Source organism: Thermobia domestica, chromosome 9 (genome assembly GCF_964235325.1).
Source record: "Thermobia domestica chromosome 9, izTheDome1.hap1.1, whole genome shotgun sequence".
In the NCBI taxonomy this organism is placed as follows: domain Eukaryota; kingdom Metazoa; phylum Arthropoda; class Insecta; order Zygentoma; family Lepismatidae; genus Thermobia; species Thermobia domestica.
In genome coordinates, this window is record NC_137462.1 from 20,991,285 (window position 1) to 20,998,162 (window position 6,878).

Sequence of the window (6,878 nt, forward strand, 5' to 3'; positions counted from 1 at the left end):
ATCCAGCTTCGGTTAGATAGTATTCATGCTTTTTAGTGGCGACCTAGCGCAGGTTGTTTTATATTTTTGGGCTGTAGTTTTTATGCATGGATCGGGGCGCTGTATTTATATGCAAATAGTAAAAGAATTATAATTTTTCAACATGTGCTTATGATACCCCCTTGAATTTTAACTATGTCATGTGGATACTTTCATGTCGCTCAGCACAAATCATTTAGAAAACAATAAGAAGGAAATTAGTGAAGGAATTCTGATTTTTGAACAATTATTTCGCGTGCGCCAAAAGTAAACTTGCACGCTTTTTTTAAATATGTTACATTTTTTTATACAAATTGTACAATATATTTAAATCACCTATTTTTATTCTTTTAAAAGATATAATTACATTTATTCACACCTGTAATGTTCGGGCGGACACTACCTACTTCACTGCATACCTTCTCTAAGGTCTTTATTCTTGCAGTTTTTTAAAATAATATAAATCGTACTTCACATTATACAAAAAATCATATTTTTCATATGACTCTATTAATATAATTAATGTTTCTCTTGTCCAGGCAGCATTGTTTTGAAATTACAGCGAGAAATAAAGTTGATTGTCGTCAGGCGCTACTCTTTTCTGATTAGTAGTTGTATGGAAGTCCAGAAGAAAATAGAAACCGCTTCTATTTCTTCCAAGTCAGGATCCAAATAAAGACAGCAGAAAATTTCAACCTGAACTAAGGGCAACTTACTTCTCACACAAACGTTAAGTAAGGTCGTGAGTTTTACATCGTGAATCGCAGCCTTACTTCAGTCCCGTCTGAGACAGGCTTTACTACTAGTGATTTTAAGGCCTAAAAAAACGCAAAATTTTGGTTTCCCTCCGGAAAACTAAAAACTCTTGTCTTTTTAGCTTTTCTTTTCTTTTTCTTTCTTTCTGCTTTTTCTTCATAAATTATCTACCAAGTAGTTGTTGTTATGCTTAACCAAGTCTTTTTTACATTTTTTTTACATTTTTATAACACTTTTTAAAATAAAATAATATGAAAATAATACTCAAAAAAGTGTTTTACTTACTTTTGTGCAGATAAGTAATAGTAGTAGGAACGGGTTAGAAGCCCCGCAGGGCTCTTTTGTTCCCCATGTACTCCATGATATAGGGCTAGTTTTGTTCCCCTTGTACTCCATAATATAGTAAATTTTGTAACCAACTTAAAACAACTGGCTAGGATAGCACGTAAAGCACCTGGCTAGAGTTGCGCGTGAAAAAACGCACTGCCGGGAGCATTACTCTCCCGAGCGGGTCGTCAAATATTGCCCCGGACCTAATGTTATACTTTCTCAGTTTTCTCATTTCATTTTGTTCAATCTGAGGTGGACGATCGGCTGATGGGTGTCAACTATAAAGTTAAACAATAGTTCAAGATCAAAAATCATTATTTTGTGCTATATCCCATTATTGAAGTGCATTGCCATGTTCAAGGCAAGAAAATGAAAAATTTCATTAAGGTGCCCTTATCAGGTTGATCTTTATACATTGAAGTTGTCGTATAGCAACAGCTTTGAAGTATGCAAAAATCTTAGTCCTTTCCAAAATGTACGCATGAGGATCTACATTCACCTATGTAATTTAGTTCAGCTCTACTGGATTAGTATACGTGCTGTATTTGGACATTATTTCGTTAAACGTAAAGAATATTTAGAACATATAAGGTAATAAACTTGTTACATACACTCAGTGGTGTAGCTAGCAGGTTTATAATGCACAGGAAAGCACCATATTTTCAGTGGTGAATAATGAACTACTTGCAGAAGATCCTCGGTCCTACAAAAAAAATGTACAGAATGGACTATTCAAAATTCCATACGCTATTGAAATTAGTGACTCCGAAAATTTGGCAGCGAGATACGAACATGAGGGAGTCTGTATCAGCTGAAAAAAGATCTGTAGATCCTTGTATCCACCAGATAGAACTGAAAATCAAATGACTTGTACAAATCTGTAATTGAGGGCAGTTATCAGGCGCGGAAAGCTAAAATAAAGAGGAAAGAGCAATTTACTAGTATAGGTACTGTGTGTATCCGCTCGGCTCACTACCCACAAAAAAATCCCACATAGCCCATAAAGTAAACTTACACCGCGCAGGGAGCTCCTCACATTCACTACATCCGGTCTTTTGGTATTGTGCCAGCATTGTAGAACTGTCCCTAGCATTGCACTCTTACCACACCTACTGATGACAATTAACTCTCACTGTTTCTGGTTTATTTTTGGCGCACCACATCAGAATTTTATGTTTAGGATTACTAGTGTAAAATTATTACAAGTGCTTTACGACGGATAAAATAAGTGAGTGCATATGAAAGATGCCTGTATAGGTACTTCCACCGGCGGTGAATTTCTGCACAAGTGTACAGAACTTGTATTTCGTTTACAAGTGGAACGCTACTAATATGAAATCATGACAAATGCTATTGAATTTCGTATTGTTGCTAAAACCCATTTGTTTTCACTACCCTCGCTTATGCGGATATCCACCTTCGCTGACACCCTCCCCCTCGCTAACACTCTGGCCATCCAGCTTCGGTTAGATAGTATTCATGCTTTTTAGTGGGGACCTAGCGCAGGTTGTTTTGTATTTTTGGGCTGTAGTTTTTATGCATGGATCCGGGCGCTGTATTTATATGCAAATAGTAAAAGAATTATAATTTTTCAACATGTGCTTATGACACCCCCTTGAATTTTAACTATGTCATGTGGATACTTTCATGTCGCTCAGCACAAATCATTTAGAAAACAATAAGAAGGAAATTAGTGAAGGAATTCTGATTTTTGAACAATTATTTCGCGTGCGCCAAAAGTAAACTTGCACGCTTTTTTTAAATATGTTACATTTTTTTATACAAATTGTACAATATATTTAAATCACCTATTTTTATTCTTTTAAAAGATATAATTACATTTATTCACACCTGTAATGTTCGGGCGGACACTACCTACTTCACTGCATACCTTCTCTAAGGTCTTTATTCTTGCAGTTTTTTAAAATAATATAAATCGTACTTCACATTATACAAAAAATCATATTTTTCATATGACTCTATTAATATAATTAATGTTTCTCTTGTCCAGGCAGCATTGTTTTGAAATTACAGCGAGAAATAAAGTTGAATGTCGTCAGGCGCTACTCTTTTCTGATTAGTAGTTGTATGGAAGTCCAGAAGAAAATAGAAACCGCTTCTATTTCTTCCAAGTCAGGATCCAAATAAAGACAGCAGAAAATTTCAACCTGAACTAAGGGCAACTTACTTCTCACACAAACGTTAAGTAAGGTCGTGAGTTTTACATCGTGAATCGCAGCCTTACTTCAGTCCCGTCTGAGACAGGCTTTACTACTAGTGATTTTAAGGCCTAAAAAAACGCAAAATTTTGGTTTCCCTCCGGAAAACTAAAAACTCTTGTCTTTTTAGCTTTTCTTTTCTTTTTCTTTCTTTCTGCTTTTTCTTCATAAATTATCTACCAAGTAGTTGTTGTTATGCTTAACCAAGTCTTTTTTACATTTTTTTTACATTTTTATAACACTTTTTAAAATAAAATAATATGAAAATAATACTCAAAAAAGTGTTTTACTTACTTTTGTGCAGATAAGTAATAGTAGTAGGAACGGGTTAGAAGCCCCGCAGGGCTCTTTTGTTCCCCATGTACTCCATGATATAGGGCTAGTTTTGTTCCCCTTGTACTCCATATATAGTAAATTTTGTAACCAACTTAAAACAACTGGCTAGGATAGCACGTAAAGCACCTGGCTAGAGTTGCGCGTGAAAAAACGCACTGCCGGGAGCATTATCTACTCTCCCGAGGGGGTCGTGAAATACTGCCCCGGACCTAATGTTATACCTCTATGCACAGCTATTTCAATTTAAGCCCTTGTACACAGAACCTATCTACGTAAGTCTGATTTTCTTCGAAATTTCACTTAATTTCTTTAAGATTTCCTGAAAAAAATATTTATTTATTATTCGTGACTAAGAAACACCAGTTATTTTACTAACAGCTATATCTCACTTCCTGTTTTACACCAAGTAGCAAAAAACCGAATGAAATCCAAACTGAAAACTTAGTTTTTACTAAATTTTTCATCTGATAAAAAATATGTATTACACTAGTTACAGCATATGAAAAATATACTTACAAATCAGTTTAGTAGCATTGTTATATGACAGTATTTATAGTACCTTGTTAAAAGGTTTATCTTCCAACTGCAAGGGCGCCGATTGGGCCCACCCCCCTAAAGCTCATGTGGGCCTCCTACTTTTTTTGTGAATATACAATATTTAGCATAATTTGAGTGCAATTTGTCTTAAAATCTTCATATATATATATATATATATATATATATATATATATATATATATATCTTCTGCATTTTAATGAGCCCACCCAAAATTTACAGAGAAATCGGCGCCCTTTGTCCAACTGTCCAATTAAATCACAGTAAATTGTGTAAAATGCCTCACAAAAAAGAATACTATAAATTATTAACTATGTGTAAACTTCGTTATTTTTAAATGACTTAAGCGAGTTAATCTTACGATGACGTTTTAAAAAGTGGTCCAGGAAATCATTTGAGGGGCCTGGCCGCTATGACACACCCCTGCATACACTACACATAATGTTATTTTTCTGCATACATTATTTTTTATTTTATATTTTGTTCATTGTCACACTCTCATATCCCATACAGGAATAGATATGTTTAGCATGTACATTAATCAAAATGCGTTGCTTATATTTGTAATTAAATCCTTTGAAATTTCCAGTCAAATACTTTAAAATAAAAATATGTTATGGTACATATTATTTTTAAAAATACTAACGGGCGAGAGTAAACATAATCAGTGATACCCTATAGAATTATTAATATCTGTACTTGCACACATTATAAATTTAAGAACAAATAAATGTGTTAATATATTTTTCGAAGGTACATACAATACGAAGAAAAATATCACATGCATTTCATAAATAATTTTCCTTCACAATTTCATGCGTTAACATTAGACATGAACTTGCATGGTCCTTATCTGAACAAAATATCCATATTATAGTAAACGTGTAAATTTGATAAATATTATTATTGAGATTTAAATACATTCACACATTAGGTCTGAATAAATCTGGATTACAATGTTAATGATCTGTTCTGAAGTGATTATTAGCAACATTATTAGAAATAATCATGTATCTGTTTATAAATAAACACGTAAAGGATTAACTATTAACAAATATGTACTGCCATATTCGTGTTACAACTCATACTTTATGCAAGAGTAAACGTTTTACTATATCCACTTGAAGAACTGATACAGTATATTTAGTTCTTACAGAATATTACAGCATATCTAGTTCTAAAAGTTCTTACAGCAGCTAAATTTACATAACAATTTAAATGTACATAAAATGTGCTATTATCTTTGATCTACATTGTGTAAAAGTGTTATTTTATATGCACTATTCTAATTTACATACATAGAAATTTACCAAGCATAAATCACTTGGTTTCTATGTAAATCTATACAGTGCAGTACCCTGAGGAGTGCAAGCGGAACGACTGCCCCAGACGCAAAAGTACGGGGGGCGCAAATTCGGGAGGAAAATGCGTGTACAAATATATAAAATGAAAGGAAAAGCAATAAAAAGCGTTCAAAATCAAGGAAAAGCAGGATTTATTTTAGTACATTTTTCTTACGCTTTACACCAACTATGGTGGCGCTTCGCGGCTGATCTATCGATCTTACTCATATGTACGGGGACGCAGTCCTATACTCTTGCCTCAGGCTCCAATTTTCACACGGGACAGCACTGAATCAATGTATTATATATAAGTAAATATATATTTGTAAGATACACTGCTCAAGATAATATTTTCTTTTTACATTTGCATACATTGACAATTCAATGTTAATAAGTGAATTAAAAATTGGCATACATTATTAACACAAATACATGCTACCAAGCTTATGTTTCTAACTACATATTTTATGCATGAATATATTTTCATGCGATACGTGAAATATATACCTTTAACCCTCATCTGAACCCCAAATAGGAGTCGGGTTATTTTCCTAAATACAAACGATCGAAGCTTGAGTCTATCATTGGTTTTTACTCAGATACTTTCAGCACGAGGTGATTGATTTCTTGTTTGTAGAAAACTTTTTTACATTCGCACCTACGAGGAAAGGTTATATGCTTCCAACGTAGCGATGAAATTCTGAAGGTTTTATGTGCTAAATACAGTTGTGAGTTTTGTTGCTTTTCAGTACTTCGCTGACAAGCATAGATGCATGTTTTCTGCTAGGATCATTTTATTTTTTTCTGTAGTAATATAAATAGTTGAAGAACAAATACACAGCGTTTAGCAGGTTTATTTAATGACTACCATAATAAAGAATTCTAGCATCTTTTCCACAATATCTTTACAAATTGCGGAAAAGGTGTATACGGATGATGCTTACGGATTGGCTCCGTTTGCAAACTCGGTTACGATAATAATTCTAGCTATCTAAAGCGAAAACAGAATTTTAAAAAGTCGCCTTTGTTCATGAATTATCGTGTGAAGTAACGAACCTATGTAAGAACGGACGAATACCAATGTCAATAATATGATCTTAATAAATATATTTAATTTAACTATATTTTATGCGCATAAAGCTAAAGGTGATGAATCATTAATGAAACTAAAAGATGATCGAAAATTAGCGGATGAGAATTCGGGAGTAAACGGGGAACACAGAACTCACGGAGAATGTCTATCGCATGCTCTGGAATTGGACCATCGCACTTGAAGTAAACGTTATACGTGAATCAATGTGCCTTCACCAAAACCATGTTT